Here is a 20,695-nt window from a genome sequence, read left to right as displayed (position 1 = left end):
CAGGCCCCCGTCATGACATGCTAGATGCCATTTGGGCCACCATCCCCCATACTGCCAAGTCAGACACCTCTGTTTTCATCCCGTACCTGAGGGGTATCAGGTACACACACCCAGGTTCCCACGTTTCCTTGCGCACGTCACACCGATACGCACGCGCACACATGCCCGCAGGCCAACAGATGCAAAGGCAAGCGCTGGTACGGACACTCTGGGGCCACTTCTCCCCCGCCCTCCCCCTGGTCTGAGCTACCATCATCCCTCGCCTAGGTTACTGCACTTCCTCCTACCCCTCACTGGCTCCAGCCTGGCTGAGGGTGTGGCCAGGAGGGCCAGGCCCAGGGGACAGTCCTCAGAGCCCACTGTGGCCCCACCTGGATCAGCCTGCAGGCCCCAGAGAGAGTGAGTGATGAGTGGGCGGGGCAGGGGGCACTCCTCCCCCAGCTAGGGGCAGGTCCCCCATCCCCAACTCACCCTCTGCTTGGAAGCTTCTGGATCCCCGAAACGGGGAGCACATGATGTCTGGAGTTGGGGCAGGCGGGGGTCAGAGTGGGCCCCTCTGTGCCAGCCGGCAGCGGGCGGGCAGGCCAGACCCTGAGGCCTGACGCAATGGAAAAAGAAACCACGGCTTAGGCTGGGCCGGGCCCCCTCCCCTCCTACTCCAGCAGGAGGGCAGGCAGGCAAGGTGTCATTAAGGGAGAGTTGGGCCTGCCATGCGCATCTAGGCAAGATGGAAACGCTCCCTGGCGCATCACCGCAGTACAGGTAATTTGAGGTTGCAGGCTGGAGAGGGGGCCTGGGGAGCTGGGGCCTGCTCGTGGATGGTCCTGACTCCTGGCCCAGATGGACCCAGGCCTTCTGGGGTGACCAGAGCCCCGGGGAAGGAACTGGAAGGCGGGGATACAAAACTAGCAGTCCCTTTTACAGATGGGTTAACTGAGGCAAAGAGCGGGCAGGGCTTGGGAATTCCCATTCATTCATTCAGCAAACATTCCTTGAGCACTCTCGGGCTTCAACAATGAACAAGACGGAGGCTTAAGCTCCCACAGGGTCCGCTGGCCCGGCTCCTAAGACATCTTACCCTTTAGGCAGAAGAACAGGATTTGGAGACTCTGGTGCTGAGTCACAGGTCTAGAACATTCCAGTTTTAGCCAGAAACCTAGGAACCCATCCTCCTTGACCTCTCTCTTTCCTTCACCCCCCATATCCTACTACTGCTGTCGGTTCCACCGCCAAGATGCGTCCAGCATCGACCCCATCTCCCCGCTTCCACTTCCCTGGCCCATGTCAGGTCTCCCTGAGCAACCCCAGCCCCCAGACTCTCTCTTTTCCATGCCCCGCCAGAGCCAGAGGGAGTCTTTAAACATGCAAATCAGATGCTACCACAGCTCTTGCGGAAAATCTCCCAGTGGCTGCCCTTCCTTGTCACACAATCTGAATCCTCCCCAGGCCTACAGGGCCTGACCTGACCCCACCTTATGCCACACTCTCCGGTCACTCCCTGTGCCCCAGCTGCACTGGCCTCCTTCTGCTCTGCAAATATGCTAACCTCTCTCCTGCCTCAGGGCCTTTGCACTTGCTCTTTCCCCTGCCAGAAATGCTTTTCTTCACGTGGCAGGACTTTTTTTTTTTTTTTTAATTGATTTATTTGGCTGTGTCAGGTCTTAGTTACAGCATGCAGGATCTTTCGTCGCGGCACGCGGGCTTACTTTCCCCACGTCATGTGGGATCTTAGCTCCCCGACCAGGGATCGAACCCGTGTCCCCTGCACTGGAAGGCAGATTCTTAACCACTGAACCACCAGGGAAGTCCCATCACATGACAGGTCTTAGTTGTCAGCTTCACGTCACCTCCTCAGAAGCCTTCCTTGGTCACCCAAGCTAATGCAGTCTCAACCCCACACTGGTTCCTTCACAGATCAATGCAATCTACAACCATTTTTACTAATTTGTCTATTTGCCTTGTGTACTGTCTGGAATGTAAGTTCCAGAAGGGAGGGATCACTGTTTCCCCAGCACCTAGAGCAGCATCTACACTGTGGCAAACGAATGAGGAAGGGAGCCCCTCAGGCAGGCTCTTTAATCTGCAGCCCCAGAGGAATCACAACCACCTCCCGGCTACACACAGCACTTGAGGGATCATGAAGCCCCTTCTCAGTCCCGGAACCATCATAACTGCTCCAAGAGGCCAGCACTAGAGGGGTTCATGTCCCATTTCACAGAGGTGGAAACCAAGGCCCAAGAAGGGGGCAGTGGTGCTTCTAAGCCAGGGAAGAATGGTGCTGAGGCTAAGAGCTAGGGCTGCCCTACTCCCACTTCCCCGCCCATCACTGGCCCCAGCAGCTCAGGACCCAGGAGCCCGGCTGTGCATCCCACCCACTGTGGAGAAGAGACGCCAAGGTGGCCTGCAGGGGCCCCAGTTCAGAGACGGGCAATGACAGGAGACACGAAGAGAGGCAGGTGCAGGGAGAGAGCCGGTAGGGGGCGGGGGAGGCAGCGGCTGAGGTGGAGACCTGGAGACCCAGATGGGGAAAAGGGAGACGGGAGGGGCAGGGCCGAGGTGCCCCCCACTGCAGGGGCAAGTGCACAAGCGGGATGGCCTGTCAGAACTGGGGGGCATCCTGGGCCCTCTGAAAAAGCATGCTCAACCAGATACCTGAAAAATGAAATGCTGTTTTCAGTGCCAACTGCAGCAAGTAATGCTCTACAGTCTTGCTGGCAGCAGTTACGAGGACAGGGGTGCGGTCCTCTGGTTGGTACTGTGCTGAGGGTAAGAGCATTGACTCTGGACTCAGACTGCTGGGCTTGAATCCCTGGTTCTGTCATTTACCTGCTGTGTGATCTCAGGCAAGTTACTTAACCTCTCTGGTCTTTGTTCCCCTTCTATAAAAACAGGAACAGCAAAAGTGCTTTCATCAGGTATTGATGTCGAGGATTAAATGAGGTAAAGCATTTAGAATGACACTATGCAGCTTGTGCTATTATCAGCGATTCTTGATGACTGGGGGCAGGGGGAGAGGTGTGTGAAGTTTACGGTGTATGTAAAGGGGACCAGGAGTGAAAACTCGTTGAGGATATGGTTCTAGGCTCCCTTTCTCAGCTGGAAGACACAGCTCAGAGATGCCAAGGGAGACCAAGGTGGTAGACAGGGGGCCAAGGAGGGAATAACAGACTCAGACCCCACACCCACACACCCTTCAAGGTGCTACTCTCCTGGGCTGAGGGCTCCTGGGTCTTCATCATGCAGCAAATCCTGCTCAGTGGGGTCTAATCGGTGACAACAGAGGATCCTGGGGTCGCCTCAGGCTCTCTCCGCTCCAAGGGGGTTCCCAGATGGGCCTCCTCAGCATCTCCTGGGAGCTTGTTAGAAAGGCAGGTTCCTGGGCCCAAACAGACCTGCTCAGAGTCCCCTGAATGGCATCTGCGCTTTAACAAGCCCTCCTCGTAACACACAAATCCCAGAGGGGTGGGTAGGTGAGGCAGATTCTGATGCAGCAGGTCTGGGGAAGGACCCGAGAGTCTGCATTTCTAACAAGCTTCCTGGCGCTGCTGAGGCGGCCCATCTGAGACCACACTTTGAACACCAAGCTCCTAGGCGGGAGGCTGCTACACGGCCCACCAGTGGCTGACCATTCCCCAGGGATGGCTCTGGTTTAGCCCGCTCTTGGCCTAATTAGGCAGATATCATGCTTGGTCCCCGTACAAGCCCTGCCAACTTCACACGCTGAGTTCCCGCGAGGTCTCGGCAGACGTCTGAGTTTGCAGCCTCTGGTCTAGATGGTGACACTCTGGTAACTGGAACTCTCGGCTAACCAGATGCCTGGTCCCCACTGGCCCTGATGGCTGCATTTACTGAACTTACAGGGTCAGAAGATGCCTTGAACGCATCCAGATCTAAGTTGCCTCCTTCACCCCATCTCCCAGATGAGAAAGATCCAGGAAGACAAATGGCAACTGTATTAGGGTTCTCCAGAGAAAACAGAACCAATAGGATATCTACATATATAGAGAGAGATTTCTTTTAAGGAACCGACTCAGGAGCTTGTTGGAGAAGACAAGTCTGAAATCTGCGGGGCAAAACTGAAGGCTGCAAATTCAGGTTAGAGTTGACATTGCAGTCTTCAGTCCGAAATCCACAGAGCAAGACAAGCAGGTTGGAAACTAGGCAAGGTTTCTATGTTGCAGTCTTGGGGCTGAATTCCTTCTTCTGGGAGAAACCTTAGTCTTTGCTTTTAAGGCCTTTGACTGGATGTGGCCCACCCACGTAACGGAGGATAATCTGCTTTAATAAAAGTCCACTGATTTAAATGTTAATCGCATCTAAAAAAATACCTACACAGCAACATCAGACTAGTGTTTAACTGAACAACTGGTCACGATAGCCTAGCCAAGGTGATACATAAGATTAACCACCGTAGCAACCTTCAGGTCCTAAAAGACCTGCCGTGGGGCAGGAAAATAGGGTGCTGAGGCTAGAGTTCTCTGCCAGCCCTTCCTAACTGTGGGAGCTAGGAGAGCCCACTCCCACCCTGTCAGCTGGCAGGGAAGAGAGGGGGTGGTATGGCTGTGGTGATGGAGACAGGATATAAAATGAGAGTAATAATAACGCCTGCCCCAGGCCCTGTGCCCTGTGTGTTATGGACTTTAACTTCTATAGCTTCACAACATCCTTGAGCGAGGTGTTATCACCACTCCCATTCTCCAGAAGAGCAAACTGAGGCTTGGAAGGATGTGCATTCCAGAGCCTCTGCTAATACGACTCAGGACAAGTCATTTGGTCTTTCTGAGTCTCAGTTTAGTTTTCTTATGCATCAAATGTAAATTACAGGGGCTTCCCTGGTGGCGCAGTGGTTGAGAGTCCGCCTGCCGATGCAGGGGACACGGGTTCCTGCCCCGGTCCGGGAAGATCCCACATGCCGCGGAGCAGCTAGGCCCGTGAGCCATGGCCGCTGAGCCTACGTGTCTGGAGCCTGTGCTCCGCAATGGGAGAGGCCACAACAGTGAGAGGCCCGCGTACCACCAAAAAAAAAAAATGTAAATTACAAAATGCCTGACACACTGCAGGTACTCGCTCAAATGAGAAAATCCTCTCCGGGACTCCCTACTGTTCTCAGGACAATGTCCAAACACCCTGATAGCTGCCGCCCCCCGCCCCCCCCCCCCCACCGACTGCCTCAACACATTTCTGGCTCTAGCTATGCTGTTTACTACACAGAGTTCCAACAGTACTTTTTCATGCCTCTGTAATTTTGCACATGCTGTTCCATCTGCCTGGCATGCCCTTCCCTCTTCTTCACTTAGCTCTGTCATTCTTCAAACTCAGCTCAGCAAAACCAAATGAAATCAATGCCACTATGCCTTCCTGCCCCCACCCCCAGGATAAAAGTTAAAAAGCTGGCGATACCAAGTGTTGACAAGGATGTGGAGCAACTGGAACTCTCACATGTCACCAACAGGAGTGCAGATTGGTACAACCGCTTTGGAGAAATGTTTGGCAGCGACTACGAAGCTAAATAAATGCATCCCTTATGATGACCCAGCAACGCCCAGCAGAAACATGCAATATGTTCACCAAAAGACACACCGGAGAACTTTCAGAGCAGCACTATTTGTAATAGCCCCAGGCCGGGAGTCCCCTAAATGCCTATCATCTGGAAAAGGGATAAATAAATGGTGAACGTGCACACGGTGGACCACACTGCCACGAGCATGAAGGAAGCACGAGGACAGCAACAATATGAATAGGTCTTATGAACATACTGAATGCAGGAAGCCAGACGCAAAGGGGCGTGTCATCCTGTATAATCTCATTACGTGAAGTTAAACCCAGGCAAAACAAGTCTATGCTGCTGGAGGGGCATTGCAAGATAGTGGGGGAGGGTGTGAGTAACCGGACGGGGCTACCAGGGGGCTTCAGTGAGGGTCACGTTTGTTTCTCAATCTAGGGGCTGCTAACACGGATGTTTTGGGTTTGTGAACAGTCATTGAGCAGGAAGTCTGCTCTATTTTGTATATTATACTTCAAGAAAACGTTTTTTAAAAAAACACAAATTGGGGACTGCTCTACAAAGTGCCCCCTGAGCCCCTGGCCCTGGAGAGGGAAGCACTTACATTGTTACCATATTGCTACCACTGGCTTAGGGAATGTCACCCTCACTTGAGCTTAAAGATGGGACCAGATCTTATTTTCATCTCTGCTGTTTCCAGAGCAGAGAGGCATAGAACGGGAGCTCGACAAACGTTTGCTGAAAGTTGAAGGAAGAGTGAAGGTGAAGGGAAGAGGATCTGCGGCATCTTGGAATTGCAGAAGCCTACAGGTTCACAGGTTCACAGAATCCCAGGGTTTGGGAATTCTAGGATTTCGGAAATCAGGAGTTCTCTGAATCTCTGAGCTGAAAGGCTTTACAGTTTATCTGGTACCACCTTCTAGCCGCAGCCCTACCACCCCAATGTTCCACAGCGCTGGTTCTCTGAAATGGGGGGGGTCCATCCCCACGCTGCTAATACTCCCTGGGGCCCTCCCTGCACACCCACTGCTGCACTGGCTCCTGCCAGGTGGTGCACAGCCCCTCAGAGAGCAGACTGGTGCTCCCATCAAGGTGGGGGGCGGGCAGCATCTTGACACAAATCACTTCCCTATCTTAGCTAAAGCTGCTGAGCTCTGAAGACGATGCACTCCCAAAAGGCAGCCAGGCCGACATGGGGATAAATATAGATACAGACAGCATGGGGAGGAGGCTGCTGCAGGGGTCAGCCCTGACACCCCCCACCCCCAGCTCTCCTGAGGCTCCCAGCTGTGGCCAGACCACACCCAGAGGGAGGCTATTCTCTGTAGCCACCACCAAATGGGCTTGATCCCGGGGCATCTCCAGCCTGTTGCCCCAGGGGCTGGTCCAGCAGGCTGAGAGGCAGCCTCCACACTACCGCCCAAGGAGTCCAGGCACTGGGTTCTGCCCGCTTCTGCCGCCCCTTCCCTCTAGGTCTCAGCTCCTTCATCTGCAAAGTGGGGCTGGCGACGCCCTGCCCTCTTGCCCCCCAGCAAGTGCTACAGGGGATGGGCGTGGATGGACTCTGGGATGCAGGAAGTACTCCGGGGACCTCGGGGTGAATCTGGCCAGGCTCAGAGAGGGGGGACCAAGCTAATGGAGGGAGGAGGGCATGGTGACAATGACCACCAGCTGAAGTCATTCCAAAGTAGCTTCATTTGAAGGGGACTGTGGGGCAGCCTCAGGGACTGGGACCCAGCCCTGGGGCCCTACCCCCTGGCATCCACACCCACCCAGGGGCCTACCATGAGGAGACTAGGAGACAGGGGCTCCCAACTCTCTATGTGAACTCCCCACAAGTCCCTTCCTCTCTCTGCCTCAGTTTCCCGGCCTGTCAGGGTTCAGGCCCCTTCTGGCTTTGGGGAGTTTACATATGCCCCTCAGTCTTTGCTGGGCTGCTCTGGGATTCTAGCCCCAAGCTCCCGCCCAGGAACTCCAGGCTGATTGGGCCTGAAAGGCCATCTGGGCTTACTCAGTACCCGAATCCCCCTGTGGGCACCTACAGTGGCTGGGCACCCTCTGCTCACACCCCTCTGCAGACTGAGCTCCCCACCTTCTGTTAATGGCTTTCACCCCGCCACACTGAAGAGGCGTCCACCTGCCCCTTCTCATCCAGACAGCGGGGAGGGGCCTCTCTGAGCCTCCGCATCCCAAGCAAGAGGCCCACAGCCCAGCCCCAGGCCCTCCTCAGTAAGTCCTCCTGGCCAAGGACATTGCCAGCTGCTCCCGGGAAACCTTCACTGATAAGATGGAAATAACAGCATTGACTGTGTGCTTCCTGAGTGCCTGGCCCTGTCCAGAGGTTCCCACCATTCTGTGTAGGCTATCCTGCAACCCCAGCAGAGAAGCCCTATTATTACCACCCCATTTCATAGAACAGAGAACTGAGGCACAAAGAGGTTATGTAACCTGCCTATTAGAGGTTGAACTGTGTCCCCCAGAAGAGGTGTTAAAATCCTAACCCCTAAGATCAGCATGTGATCATATTTGGAAACAGGTAGCTGCAGATGTAAAGAGTTAAGATGAGGACATGCTGGAGTACGGTGGGCCCTTATTCCCACATGACTGGTGTCCTTAAGGGCACAGAGGGAAGGCAGCCATGGGAAGGAGGCAGAGACTGGAGGGACGTCACCACAAGGCAAGGGATGCCTGCAGCTACCAGGAGCTGGATGAGGCAAGAAGGCACCCTTCCCTAGAAACTTTAGAGGGAGCGTGGCCCTGCCAACACCTTGAATTTGGACTTCTAGCCTCCAGAACTGTGAGAGAATACATTTCTGTAGTTTGAAGCCACCCAGTTTGTGGTGGCTTCACAGCAGCCCTTGGAAACTAATACACTGCCCAAGGTCACTTAGCCAGTCAGTGGCAAATCAGAGTTTGAAATGAGATGGGGTCCACTGTGCTCTTGCCCAGCACAGCCCTCAGACTTGGAAAGATTGTTGGGGGCCCAAAGGAGGGAGAGGTTGGATAGCATCATCTGCTGGGAGCTGAGCATGCACTCTCCTCCTGTGTCATGGGGCAGGGACAGCCAGAGCACAGAAGGAGGCCAGATGCCCCTAGCTCCTGACGAGACAAGGGCCACCAAAGGAGACACAGAGCTGCGTGGTGGAGAGAAAGGGCTCTTGGAATACACTGAGCATGTTCCCACCTCAGGGCCCTCGCACGTGCTCCCTCCTCTGCTTTGGGCACTCCTCCCTCCTTCATTCATTCAAAAATATCCATGGAGCATATCCAGGAAGTATCCTAGTTCCTGCTGGGATACAGCCATGAATGTCATGCCACAGATTAACATCTCAGCTTAAATGTCACACCTCCTCCTCCAGAAGTCTCCCTGATGTCCCCACCCCCCATCCCGCCAATCTCAATTACTTCACCCTGCTTCATTCTCTTTATGGCATTTCCACCATCTTAAGTTTTCCTGTCTCTTTGTCATTTGCTTGCCTCACTCTATCCCCCCAACTCCATTGAGAGCTCTGTAGTTGTACCCCAGCTTCGGCACAGTCCATAGGAGGAGCTGTTCAAAAAACATTTGCTGAGGAGCCTGCCCAGACAAGATGGTGGAGTAGAAGGACCTGAGCTCACCTTCTCTCCTGAAAACACCAAAATCACAACTAGCTGCTGAACAACCACTGACAAAAAAGGACTGGAACCTACCAAAAGATATTGTACTTCCAAAGACAAAGAAGCAGCCACAACGAGATGGGGGCAGACACCAGAAGCAAGAGGAACCAGAACCCTGCAGCCTGTGGGACTGCAAACACAGAAAGTTAGACAAAATGAGGTGGCAGAGGAATATGTTCCAGATGAAAGAACAAGATAGAAACCCAGAAGAACAAGTCTGTGAAGTGGAGATAGGCAATCTACCTGAAAAAGAATTCAGAGTAATGACAGTGAAGATATCCAAGATGGTGGAAAAAGAATGGAGGCACAGACCAAGAAGATATAAGAAATGTTTAACAAGGAGCCAGAAAATTTCAAGAAAAACAAACAGAGATGAACAATACAATAACTGAAATTAAAAATACACTAGCAGGGGGCTTCCCTGGTGGCACAGTGGTTAAGAATCCGCCTGCCAGTGCAGGGGACGCGGGTTCGAGCCCTGGTCCGGGAAGATCCCACATGCCACGGAGCAACTAAGCCTGTGTGCCACAGCTACTGAGACTGCACCCTAGAGCCCACGCTCCACAACAAGAGAAGCCACCGCAGTGAGAAGCCCACGCACCACAACAAAGAGTAGCCCCCACTCACCGCAACCAGAGAAAGCCCACACGCAGCAATGAAGACCCAATGCAGCCAATAAATAAATAAAAAACAACAACAACAACACTAGCAGGAATCAACAGCAGAATAAATAAGGCAGAAGAATGGATAAGTGAGCTGGAAGACAGAATGGTTGAAATCACTTCTGTGGAACAGAATAAAGAAAAAAGAATGAAAAGAAATGAGGACAGTTTAAGAGACCTCTGGGACAACATTAAAAGCACCAACATTCGCATTATAGGGTTCCCAGAAGGAGAAGAGAGAGAGAAACAGCTTGAGAAAATATGTGAAGAGGTAATAGCTGAAAACATCCCTCACATGGGAAAGGAAACAGTCACCACGTCTGGGATGTGCAGAGTACACCACACAGGATAAACCCAAGGAGGAGCATGCCGAGACACACATTAATCAAGCTGACAAAAACGAAAGACAAAGAGAAAATATTAAAAACAACAAGGGAAAAGCAACAAATAACACACAAGGGAATCCCCATAAGGTTATCGGCTGACTTTCCTCTGTAGGCCAGAACGGAGTGGCATGATATATTTAAAGTGAAGAAAGGGAAAAACCTACAACCAAGCAAGGCTCTACCCAACAAGTCTCTCATTCAGATTCGATGGAGAAATCAAAAGCTTTAGAGACAAGCAAAAGCTAAGAGAATTCAGCACCACCAAACCGGCTTTACAACAAGTCTAGGCAGAAAAGAGAAGCCCACAACTAGCAACAAGGAAATTATGAATGGGAAAGCTCACTGGGAAAGGTAAACATAGAGCAAAGGCACGAAATCATCCACACACAAATATGGTATCAAAACCAGCCATCATGAGAAGAGGAGAATACAAATGCAGGATACTGGAAATGCATTTGAAATTAAGAGACCAGCAACTTAAAATAATCTTCTATATACACAGACAGCTATATCAAAACCTCATGGTAGGGCTTCCCTGGTGGCGCAGTGGTTGAGAGTCCGCCTGCCAATGCAGGGGACGCGGGTTCGTGCCCCGGTCCGGGAAGATCCCACATGCCACGGAGCGGCTGGGCCCGTGCCTGCGCGTCCGGAGCCTGTGCTGTGCAACGGGAGAGGCCACAACAGTGAGAGGCCAGCGTACCACAAAAAAAAAAAAAAAAAAACAAAACCTCATGGTAACCACAAACCAAAAATCTACAGCAGATATACATACAAAAAAGAAATCCAAACACAACACTAAAGATAGTCATCAAATCACAAGAGAACAAAAGAGGAAGGAAAGAAAAAAGACCTACAAAAACAATCCCAGGGGCTTCCCTGGTGACGAAGTGGTTAAGAATCTGCCTGCCAATGCAGGGGACATGGGTTCGAGCCCTGGTCCGGGAAGATCCCACATGCCGTGGAGCAACTAAGCCTGTGCGCCACAACTACTGAGCCTGCATTCTAGAGCCCGCGAGCCACAACTACTGAAGTCCGCACACGTAGAGCCCATGCTCCGCAACAAGAGAAGCCACCGCAGTGAGAAGCCTGCACATGACAACAAAGAGTAGCCACTGCTCAGCAATGAAGACCCAATGCAGCCAAAAATAAAATAAAATAATTAATTAAAATAAAATCAATTATAAGAAAAAAACTGTAAAAAACACAGACACATGAAGGCTAAACAATATGCTACTAAACAACCAATGGATCACTGAAGAAATCAAAGAGGAAATTAAAAAATAGCTAGAGACAAATGAAAACAAAAACACAATGATACAAAACTCAGCAAAAGCAGTTTTATGGGACTCAGCAAAAGCAGTTCTAAGAGGGAATTTTATAGCAATACAATCTTATCTCAGGAAACAAGAAAAATCCCAAATAACCAACCTAAACTTACACCTAAAGCAACTAGAGAAAGAAGAACAAGCAACACCCAAAGTTGGAAGGAAAGAAATCACAAAGATCAGAGCAGAAATAAATGAAATAGAGATGAAGAAAACAATAGAAAAGATCAGCGAAACTAAAAGCTGGTTCTTTGAAAAGATAAACAAAATTGAAAAACCTTTAGCCAGACTCATTAAGAAAAAAAAGGGAGAGGGCTCAAATCAATAAAGTTAGAAATGAAAAAGGAGAAGTTACAACGGATGCCAAAGAAATACAAAGGATCGTAAGAGACTACTACAAGCAACTATATGCCAATAAAATGGACAGCTTAGAAGAAATGGACAAATTCTTAGAAAGGTACAAAACTGAACCAGGAAGAAATAGAAAATATGAACAGACCAATCACAGGTACTTAAATTGAAAAAGTGATTTAAAAACTGTGATTTAAAAACTCCCAACAAACAAAAGTCCAGGGCCAGATGGCTTCACAGGCAAATTCTATCAAACATTTAGCAAAGAGTTAACACCTATCCTTCTGAAACTATTTCAAAAAATTGCAGAGGAAGGAACATTCCCAAACTCATTCTATGAGGCCGGTACAACCCTAATACCAAAATCAGACAAAGATACCACAAAAAAAGAAAATGACAGGCCAATATCACTGATGAAGAAGATAGACACAAAAATCCTCAACAAAATACTAGCGAACCAAATCCAACAATACATTAAAAGGTCCATACACCATGATCAAGTGGGATTTATCTCAGGGATGCAAGGATTTTTCAATATCTGCAAATCAATCAGTGTGATACACCACATTAACAAACTGAAGAATAAAAATCATATGATCATCTCAATAGATGCAGAAAAAGCTTTTGACAAAATTCAACACCCGTTTATGATAAAAAATAAAAACTCTCCAGAAACTGGGCATAGAGAGAACATACTTCAACATAATAAATGCCATATATGACAAACTCACAGCTAACATCATACTCAACGATGAAAAGCTGAAAGCATTTCCTCTAAGATCAGGAACAGGACAAGGATTCCACTCTCACCACTTTTACTGAACATAGTATTGGAAGTCCTAGCCACGGTAATCAGAGAAGAAACAGAAAGAAAAGGAATCCAAATTGGAAAAGAAGTAAAACTGTCACTGTTTGCAGATGACACGTTACTATACATAGAAAATCCTAAAGAAGCTACCAGAAAACTACTAGAGCTTGTCAATGAATTCAGTAAAGTTGCAGGATACAAAATTAATACACAGAAATCTGTTGCATTTCTATACACTAACAATGAAAGATCAGAAAGAGAAATTAAGGAAACAATCCCATTTACCATCGTGTCAAAGAATAAAATACCTAGCAATAAACCTACCTAAGGAGGCAAAAGACCTGTACTCCAAAAACCATAAGATGCTGATGAAAAAAATCAAAGATGACACAAACAGATGGAAAGATATATACCATGTTCTTGGATTGGAAGAATCAATATTATCAAAATGACTATACTGCCCAAGGTATAGTCAAAATGACTATACTGCCCTATCAAATTACCAATGGCATTTTTTGTAGATCTAGAACAAAAAATCTTAAATTTTCTATGGAAACACGAAAGACCCTGAATAGCCAAAGCAATCTTAAGAAAAATGGCGCTGGAGCAACCAGGCTCCCTGACTTCAGACTATACCATAAAGCTACAGTAAGCAAAACAGTATATTACTGGGACTTCCCCGGTGGTCCAGTGGCTAAGACTCCATGCTCCCAGTGCAGGGGGCCTGGGTTTGCTCCCCGGTCAGGGAACAAGATCCCACATGCTGCAACTAAGAGTTCACATGCCACAACTAAAAGATCCCTCATGCCACATCTAAAAAGATCCCGCATGCCGCAACTAAAGATCCTGCATGCCACAACTAAAAGATCCCGTGTGACACAACTAAGACCCGGCGCAGCCAAATAAATAAATAAATATTTTTTAAAAAAACACAACAGTATGTTACTGGCACAAAGACAGACTTATAGATCAATGGAACTGGATGGAAAGCCCAGAAATAAACCCATGCAGCTACGGTCAATTAATCTACAACAAAAGGAGGCAAGAATACATAATGGGGAAAAGACAGTCTCTTCAATAAGTGGTGCTGGGCTTCCCTGGTGGCGCAGTGGTTTAGAATCCTCCTACCAATGCAGGGGACAGGGGTTCAAGCCCTGGTCCAGGGAGATCCCACATGCTGCAGAGCAACTAAGCTGCCCATGTGCCACAACTACTGAGCTTGCGCTCTAGAGCCCATACGATCCAGAAATCCCACTCCTGGGCATATAACCAGAGAAAACTTTGAAAAGATACATGCACCTCAGTGTTAACTGCAGCACTATTTACAACAGCCAAGACATGGAAGCAACTTAAATGTCCATCAACAGAGGAATGGATTAAGAAGATGTGGTACATATATACAATGGAATATTACTGAGCCATAAAAAGGAATGAAATAATGCCATTTGCAGCAACATGGATGGACCTAGAGATTATCATACTAAATGAAGTAAGTCAGAGAAAGACAAGTATTATATGATATCACTTATATGTGGAATATAAAAAAATGATACAAATGAACTTATTTACAAAACAGAAACAGACTCACTTATTTACAAAACAGAAAGAGACTTTGAAATCAAACTTATGGTTACCAAACTTATGGTTATATATATACTACTATATATAAAACAGATAATCAACAAGGACCTACTGAATAGCACAGGGAACTCAATATTCTGTAATCATCTATATGAGAAAAGAATCTGAGAAAGAATGGATACATGGGACTTCCCTGGTGGAGCAGTGGTTAAGGATCCACCTGCCAATGCAGGGGACACAGGTTCGAGTTCTGGTCCGGGAAGATCCCACATGTCGCGGAGCAACTAAGCCCATGCGCCACAACTACTGAACCTGCGCTCTAGAGCCTGTGAGCCACAACTACTGAAGCCCACGTGCCTAGAGCCCGCGCTCCGCAACAAGAGAAGCCACCGCAATGAGAAGCACGCGCACCGCAACAGAGCAGCCCCCGCTCGCCGCAACTAGAGAAAGCCCGCGCACAGCAACAAAGACCCAACACAGCCAAAAATAAATAAATAAGATAAATAAATTTATTTTAAAAAATAGAATGGATATTTGTATATGTATAACTGAATCATTTTGCTATACACCTGAAACTAACACAAACTGTAAATCAACTATACTCTAATATAAAGTAAAAATTTTTAAGCCTATGAATAAACAAATCTGTGGCTCTACCCAAAATAGTAAATAAACCCTTGATATATTACGCTATTAAAACAAAACAAAACAAAACACATTTGTTCAGTGACGAATAGATGGTTGCATGGTGAGGGAAACCTTTCTGGAAGGCAGGGACCCGAAGCCACAGGTGGAAGAGGTATCACACCAACTGGGCAAAGCCCTCTTTGGTTTATAACCCCTTTCACAGCTGCCTTAAGAACCACATGAAAGGGGCTTCCCTGGTGGCGCAGTGGTTAAGAATCCGCCTGCCACTGCAGGGGACACGGGTTGGAGCCCTGGTCTGGGAAGATCCCACATGCCGCGGAGCAACTAAGCCTGTGCACCATAACTACTGAGCCTGCGCTCTAGAGCCCGTGAGCCACAACTACTGAGTCCATGTGTCACAACTACTGAAGCCCACGTGCCTAGAGCCCGTGCTCCGCAACAAGAGAAGCCACGGCAATGAGAAGCCCGCGCACCGCAACGAAGAGTAGCCACCGCTCACCACAACTAGAGAAAGCCCGTGCTCAACAACGAAGACCCAACTCAGCCAAAAATAAATAAATAAAAATAAATTAATTAAAAAAAAAAAGAACCACATGAAGAAAGCAAGGGAACAGCTAGCTTCTGGTCTAAAGCTCCCCATTTTCTAGATGAAGAAACCGAGGTCCAAGAGGTTAAGAGACTTGGCCCAGGTCACCTGGGGGATGGGTAACTCTCCCCGGCACACCCCAGACCTCTGGTTCTGCAGGCCACGGCAGCAGGTGACACCCCAACCAGGTCAGCAGCCACCATGACCACCTCCCCCAGAGCTTCAGTGCTGGGAGAATCCCACCTTCTCCCAGACTCACGACTTTCCCTTCCCCCAGGCCAGCACTTGCCCTTCCTCCATCGTTGCCCTCTGACAGTGCCCCAGCACTCAGTATGGTGAGACAGAGATTCCTCCGGAAACCCCAAAGGGTGAGCTCATGACTCTTCTAGGCTCCATCACCCAACATCACAGACCCATTCAACAGGAGGCTACAAGGAGGGGCGGACTCAGCCATTAAGCCAGTCAGTGCAGGGAAGAGCCCTGAACAAGATGGACACAGGATGCCCTTGCCATTCCTGGAGCTGACCCCCTGGGGAGGAGGGCAGAGAACAAACTGACACATACTTGAATGAATCAGATGATGGGAGAGAGCGGCTACTGCCTTGAGAAAAATTAAGCAAGGTGATGTGATAGCGAGCGAGGGATCAGCGTCTAGTCTAGTTTCATCTCAGGCTCTGGAGGCACGTGTGGACAGGGCTAGTGGAGAAACACTCCAGGACGTGGGCCAGCACAGCCCTCTTGACGCCACTACAGAGCAGAGGCCAGGTGGCCCAAGGAAGGGAGAGGACACCTGGCTGGGAGCCAGGAGGTGCCTCGGACCCCCACTCATTCCTCAGGCCCTGTAGGACCTCAGGAAGCCATGAATCCCCTTGGGACCCCATACCCTATTTCTGGACAGCATGGGTGGGACATGATCGTCTTCTCCAGTTGCTGCCTGCCAAGACCCTACGGTGACCTGGCCTCCTGGCTTCCAAGGAGCCCACCCTGTGTCCTGCAGGGGACCTGGCAGGAGGGGAGGAATCCTGCCCCCTCTCTGAGGCCATATTCTCCCAGCTGGAGGGAGATGGATTCCTGAAGTGACTGCCCTGACTCAGCAGCCCCTGCAAGGGTTAGAGGAGAGGAGAGCATCAGGCAGATGGGACCCCGGCCCTGCCTGAGGGCTTCACAGTAGGGGACCTTGCCTGGCAACCTTGCTCCTGCGGGAATTCCTAGAGAATGCTCTTCTGTTTTCCATCACCCCTTAGAGCCCTGTGAGGCCAGCCCAAGGTGGGGGAAACGGGACCACCCCACTGGATCTACCATCCCCCATGGTGTTCTCTTCAGCCTAGTGGCACCTTCCTGTTCAGGACCCTGCCTGCCCCTGGAACAGCCCAGAAGTCCAACATTTGGATTCTGAGGCTCCTCTCTCCAGGAAGGAAGTGGGAGAGAGAGAAGCGAGCTTGCCTGAGGAAATCCCAGAAGGAATCCTAAATCAGTGACCCACATCAGGCTTACTAATATTCCCATGAATAATGGTAACGATGGTTAACATTAACTGAGCGCTTATCGGGCACCAGTCACAGCGCTGGTGCACAAGCCCTTTGTTGTCTAATTTAATCCTCACAACTACCTTTAAAGAACTACACAACTACCCTAAAAGATTATAAAGATGTACAGAGTATTGCTCTTACTACTTTACAGGTACAGAAACTGAGGCTCTAGCTCCGACCCTCTTCTTACGTCCCTGGATTTTTAATTCTTGTGGCCTCTGGGAGGGAGGTCCCATGACCACCAGTGCACCCAACTTTGCAGAACACCTGCCCCCTGGCCCAGGTTCCAGTCTCCCAGCAGTCCTGTAAACTGGATTGTGTCAAATTTTGTTTCATTTTACCAATGGAAACGCCCTTAAGCCCTAGGAGTGACAAGGCACCCAAACAGGACACGGCAGAGGGCCAGGAGAACTCAAGTGTCCACATTCTTAGCCCACAGCTCTTTCCATGGAGAAAACTGCCTGGGTGACCCCTCCCACTCCAGCCAGCTATGTCACATGCCTGGGACAGTCCCAGCACTCACTGGGCTCCATACCAGAGGAACTGCAATAAAACCACTTTTTATGTTTGCACCCAGCCTCCATATGCACAGGCCCTGGACAATGAGCCCATTTTACAGATGGGGACCTGGGCTCGGAGGGGAGGAAGGTCTAGGCCAGGGGCCCACTGCTGGGTAGGCATTCAGACCCAGGTCTCCCAAGCTCTCCATTAGGGCTGTGCAGCTGCCGAAGGTTACAGCTTGGCTCCTCTCCCCAGTTACTGAAGCTGTGGGTGCTCCAAGAAACAGAAACAGCCCCCCATCCCTCAGTGACAGCCCACACCCCTAGGGGAGCAAACACTAAGGGCAGACAGACAAAGGGCCACTCAGCTAATTCTCCCAGATCCTTTGCCCTTGTCACTTCACCCAGTACATAACAGGGCTGGGGGAGTCCCAGATAGTAAGAAGAACTTCCACCTGGCTAACAGAGCCCTGGGTTCCAGTGCCACCTGTCACCTTGGGCAAACCACAGCCCCTTCCCCAAAGCGGCTTGTCCAACAAGGCTGGGGGATGACATGGGAAGAGGAAAGTAAGACCCTTCTATTTTTCAGAGAAGCAGCTCTGCGGGGTAACGAGGAACGGGAAGGAAGAAAGGGCCTTGCTCTCTCTCTCGCCATGCTCCCCCCTCCCCGCCCCCACCCAAAACACACAGGTGCCAGATAGCGTTTGAGAAAAAACTAGTTTGCAAACACACTCCGACTTCTGGGAAGCTGCCCAGTTCCGCTCCCTCTCTTTGCTCCCCCTTCGCCCGCAGGGAGCTGACTCTCTAGCAGTTCTCTGGGGCCGGGGACGGAGGGGGGTTGGGGGGCTGGGAGTAGGGCACGGGGGGCGAGGAGCGGGCCCCGCGCCTGCCCGGAGCCAGCCCGAACTCAGCACTTCCGTAGCTGCGATGGTGGCGGGGCTCCACCTTCCTGACGCCCCCAGGCGCCTCCGGGGAGGTAGGAGGGTCCCTAAACCGCTGGGCTCGGACCCCGGGCGGCGCCACCGTCCTCTCGGCACCCTGCCCTCTGTTCCCCCGCGGTCGGGGCGAAGACGGAGCGCCCCCGCGTGGCCGGGTCGGAGCTCAGTCACCCAAACGCCGGGGTCCGGGTGAGCGCGGGTGGAGGGAGGGGGCTTGGGGTTCCGCAGTCCCCCGAAGCGGAACCCAGCTTCCTTACAAGCCGCCACTGGCACCAGAAGCCGAGCCCCAAGGCCGAACTTGAGCCCTCCCGCCAGGGCGCCCCGCCCGCCCCTTTGGGGCCCCACTCACCTCGGGTCCCGCTACCCTCACCGCGCGGCTGCCGCTCCCCGCACTCCGGGCCACCGGGGCATCCCCGGGAGCTCCCCTGCTCGGCTGGGCCCGCGGGCGCGGGACAGGCTCAGGGCGCTGCCCCCGCGGCCATGGCCAGCTCGCGTGCGCTCGCAGCTGCTCGAGGTCCAGTCCTCCTCCCCGGCCGGGCGGGTAGTGGCGGCGGCTGCTGCTCGGGCTCCTCCCTCGGCCGAGGGCGGGGGCGGGCGTGGGGCGGGAAGTGGGAGGCGAGGCGGGCGCTTCCTGGAGGGGCGAGCGCTCCCACGGGCGGAGCGGGGACGATATCCTGCCCGCCCGCCGCCCGCGGCTGGCGCGCCCAGGCACTCCGGGTTGTCAGTGCCTCGGGGCCCCGAATGTTCGAGGCCGGGATCCGAGTGTCCGAACGTTCGAGGCCGGGATCCGAGGATCTGAACGTTCCAGGCTAGGATTCCGCGGCTCGGAACGCAGCTGGTTCGCACTCGCCCCAGGCTGGCCTCGCCCGAGCCGCTGGCACCTCCGAGTTGCCCGCACTGTGCGCTCAGGGCTGCCGACGCGGGATCCGAGGGGTGGGGTCGGCCCGGACCTGCGAGGCCCTAGGGCGCCCTCTGCAGCCTCGACCCCAAGGGCTGTTCGGCTCAACGCTGCGCCCTCGGGGGATATACCACGGGGTTTGGTTCTGGGCTGTATCGGGCAGCACTAGGATCGCTGTGTTTTCTTCTTTTTTTTTTTTTCCCGATAGTAAAAGAGCTCGGCGTTTTCTTGTTACCGCCAGGGACTGGAAAGATGACACAAGCGTTATTTCTCTGACTGAGACGATAAGATAAACACAGTTCGAACAGTGCCTGGGGCTAGTCAGCGGGAGGGCGTCTAGCGGGTCCTTGAGACCTTAGCGCACCGAGTCCGCCCTTCGGCGGTGGCCTTCTTTTCCCTAGAAGAGGCACCAATTCTTAAGAAATTCGTCTGTCGCTGGGCGCTCGTGCTGCAGGCCACTCGGCAGTATTTATGTGCTCGCTCCCCCCGCCCCTCTCCCCTATCCAGTGCCTAAGACAAAGGAGCCTCATTTAACCAGATTGTGGGGGGCAGAGCTGGCTCGGGGATCTCAAGACCACGTCCACAGCCCTTGGCCCCGGGGCTCACAGACTGGGAATCTGGGAGTTAACGCAGAACACTTGGGTTGTGGGTTTTCCATTCTAGGCAGGTGAGGGTTAACTGGGAGACTCACGCTGCATCCTGCGAACCTCCCTCCACGTCTGAGTCACAGGCACTTTGCAGCCTTAGAGGGCGGCTGCTAAACAGCCCCAGGGCTCTGGGCTTTGTTCTCTGCCTGCCTCCCCCCCACCCCCACCCCCACCCCGACCTCCATCCATCCTTCTTTTCTCCAAACTCTCATCTTGCTTACAACTAAAGTCCTCAAAGCCCTCAGCCCAGCTGTGGGGCAAACCAATCTAGAGATGTTCTTAGACCCAGCTGTAGCCCCTCTTCCTCCAGGAAGCCTTTTCTGATTGATCTGGCCCCCAGAATCCCTCTCCTCTCCTGGCTCCAGAGCAGGAGAGCCAGGCACTGGGATGGATAGTGGTGAACCCAAGCAGAGAGTGCCTCCCCTCACGCTGCTCACCTCTTGGGGGCAAGACCACGGCCCAGGCAATCATATTACTGTATGAAAAGTGCAAAGGTTTGAGGCAGGGTTGTTCAGAAGACCCAACTCAGCCAGAGGAGTCAGCAAGCCTTCCTCTCGGAGACCTGAAGGATGAGATAGTTGGGCCTGCTGAGCGAGGGGCGGCGGGGGCGGGGGGCGGGGGGGGGCAGGAAGATACCTGATCCCTGGCCAAGGGCGGAGTACAAAGGCCACAGGTC

The 20,695-nt window shown here is 51.8% G+C and overlaps 1 protein-coding gene across 1 annotated transcript in view; it reads right to left on the bottom strand.

Moving 5' to 3' along the window:
- The window catches only part of CPNE2 (copine 2), a 52,334-nt gene extending 33,371 nt beyond the window's left edge, over positions 1-18,963 (bottom strand). The window contains exon 1 of the mRNA XM_060131932.1: positions 18,824-18,963. The gene's annotated coding sequence lies outside the window, so the exon portion shown is untranslated. The remainder of the gene's footprint in view (positions 1-18,823) is intronic.
- Positions 18,964-20,695: the final 1,732 nt, after the last annotated feature.

Source organism: Lagenorhynchus albirostris, chromosome 19 (genome assembly GCF_949774975.1).
Source record: "Lagenorhynchus albirostris chromosome 19, mLagAlb1.1, whole genome shotgun sequence".
NCBI lineage: Eukaryota > Metazoa > Chordata > Mammalia > Artiodactyla > Delphinidae > Lagenorhynchus > Lagenorhynchus albirostris.
This window is presented reverse-complemented; position numbering and strand designations above follow the sequence as displayed.